The 2,895-nt window shown below is 38.0% G+C and overlaps 1 non-coding gene across 1 annotated transcript; it reads right to left on the reverse strand.

The window, feature by feature from the left end:
- Nucleotides 1-1,742: 1,742 nt before the first annotated feature.
- Nucleotides 1,743-1,858, reverse strand: LOC116818052 (U5 spliceosomal RNA). Its single transcript, XR_004372086.1, has one exon. It is a non-coding gene; the product is annotated as a U5 spliceosomal RNA (small nuclear RNA).
- Nucleotides 1,859-2,895: the final 1,037 nt, after the last annotated feature.

The following is a 2,895-nucleotide window of genomic DNA, read 5'->3' on the forward strand; positions in this document are numbered from 1 at the left end:
CTGAATATGCACTAACAGTGAGCAAGGGAGAAGAGTCACTCAAAATTTAACCTCACTCACTAAGCAGGGATAGTGATGCCAAATCCAAGTGAAAATCAGAGGAACCAGTGACAAGTAGTCCTACCTGGTGGATGTAGACTCTGAAGTGTCATTTGATACCTGCCCCCCTTCCAGTGTTTAAAGATGGAGCTGAATAAATGCAACTGAGAATACTTGTTTCTTCTCTGTTATCATGAGAGCTGAAGTCATTGATAAACTGATCTAGGGAGGTGAGCCTTACACCTGGTTGAGGTCAGTGTTGTGATGAAAGACAATGCAGAGGAGGCCTCAGCAGTGAGATCCCCCACTGCCCAGTGAAATCATTAAAAGCTGAAATCACAGGACTGGGCTAGATGAAAGAACCTCAAAACACACCATGGTGACAGCAGCAGTGATGAGCAGCTTCCTGCTTTTAATTTTTTGAGCACAAAACAGTTGTGAACTGGTCAAACTGAATTTGTCTGAAAAGTCAAGTCAATGTTTCTGGTTAACATTTTGCAATATTCACCTAGCTCTATTGATCAACTTGACCAAACCCTTAAAGGTTTCTTATTTAGTGGTTTCCAATAAGAAACTAACCTCAAATGAGTTAGAGGTTTGGATGTGCATTCAAAATTTCAGGGGGTTATTAGAGTATCTGCACTATTTGAACCTTGAGTCTGCAAAAGAAGGTTGACAATTTCATGTCCTCATGCAGTATTTCAGTTCTTCCTATCCTGACTGAATCAGAGAAGCATATAAATGAAAAACAATTAGGGTGACCAGATGGCAAGTGAAAAATTGGGAGAGGGGGTAATAGGAGACTACAGAAGAAAAAGACCCAAAAATCTGGACTGTGCCTATAAAATTGGGACATCTGGTCATTCTCAAAACAATAGAGAAAAGAACATTAATGGAAAGGTTGGAAGCCTCAAAAGAGCTACAGTTCACATTTTGGGGGAAGATTCCAAAATGGGGGTTGAGAGAAGACATAAAGAGAAAAAAGTTCTTAATTTGTCCAAACTAGTTTACCCATCTCTAGTGGGATGTGCTTAATAAATACTTGTTGAAGAAAGAGACCTCTTTCCATACATCGTACCAAAACTACAGTGAAGATCTAATACAGAGCTGGGTGAATTTTTTTGGCAGAAAAAATTTTTACTCCCCAAAAATGCAGATTTTGGTTGACCAAAACATTTCATGACTTCGTGTCAAATTTGCAGAATTGTTTCAGTCAAACCCCCACCCCAAATTTAAAAAAAATCTAAACATTTTGTTTCAACATGTTCTAAAGGAAATCTGTCTATTTTGTGATTCAAAATTACTTTTCTTTTCAAATTGTACTTGCATTTTATTTGAATTGAAGGTTTTCACACATAGATGGGGCTAACTAACAGATGTTCTACAAGTGATGATCAGATTGTTGGGGGCAGGGGAAGGGTTTTGAGGGATCCTTTGAAATGATCTGAACAGGAGGCAGTTCTAAGTTAAACAGTGTGGCCCAGCTAAACTGCTTCTTGATATTATGGGTGGGATTTTCAAAGGCACTCAGAATTGGTCTAAATCTTCTTCCATTGAATTAATTGGGAAGTTCTACCATTGATGGTAATGGAAACAGAGTCAGAACAATATTGAGTGTTCTTGCAAATCTCACCCAGATTTGAAGCAGGAGCCACAGTATCATCCAGTATGAGAGTTGTATCCCTCTCCTCACTAGGTAGCTCAGCTTCACCAAAATGAAGCCTCAAAAAATTGAGTAGAAACTCATAAATGTTCCTTTCCACGGAAATCTTTAGTAAAAGGTGTAAGATTTATACGATCTGAAGAGAAACTAGAGTATGGCAGCTGAATTTCTGCTGCATGCAGGGCACAGTTGCCTGTAGTTCTTGCATTAACTCCATTGTGTTAAAATGTCAAACAGGATCTTTGCCACTAGCATAAACATTTTAGAGATGCTTCAGGGAACATGCATCAGTGTGTACGTTTCTGTTAGTTCTTGTTTTTGCAACACAGGGAGAAACACCAAAAGTAACACTAAACTGTGACTCTGGTAAGATTTCAGCACAGGTACTCATAGCTGAAGTTTTGGAGTTTTTTAACATTTAAAAAACTAGATAAAAGTTGTACACGTGCAGGTCATATAAGAAAGATCCACATGCCACACTGGTATTGCTAAAAAAATGGGGCGAGAAAGAGAGAATCACATTGCCTTCTCCACAGAATTTGCAAACTTATGAACAAAGCTTGCAAGTCACAAGAGACAGTGGTCCACAGAAGAATGTGATAGATCACAGAAATGTCAGGGAGACTTCAAGGTCGAATTTCTTTTTTTCTTTTTTAAATTGAATAAGTAAATGTTTTCTCTCTGACTTTAGATGACTGTCAGGGTTGGAATTATGTTATATGGGATATTAAATCAAATAGACATTACGAGCCTGCAAGATTTTGTAACTGCATACACCTGTGTTAGGCACTGAAACAGGAAACATTCCATGCCCAGTCCCAGCTCTGTCCTTTGACAGTTTTTACACAGAGAAAAATGAATCAGGAAAAAAAATCAGAGAGAGCGCAATGTACTGAAGAGACAGAGCATGCTGTCTTTTTCTTCCAGGACAAAATTTAGTTGAATGAAGAATTAAACCTAAGATTTCCATATTACTTTGAGCTACATGTAAACAAAGGATATGTTCTGCTTGTCATAGTGAAGTTGCGGCAGTTGAACGAAGGGTACAATATAGCTAACTGCATATATTCTTCCCTTTATGCTCACATATATCTTCCTTTAGTGTTAAGAGCTATACTGGGGGAATGAAGAGAATATGCGTGCTTATATTTCATTACTTTTGGTTTTCTGAACCATTCTCAGATTATAAATTA

Source organism: Chelonoidis abingdonii, chromosome 2 (genome assembly GCF_003597395.2).
Source record: "Chelonoidis abingdonii isolate Lonesome George chromosome 2, CheloAbing_2.0, whole genome shotgun sequence".
Taxonomy (NCBI): Eukaryota; Metazoa; Chordata; order Testudines; family Testudinidae; genus Chelonoidis; species Chelonoidis abingdonii.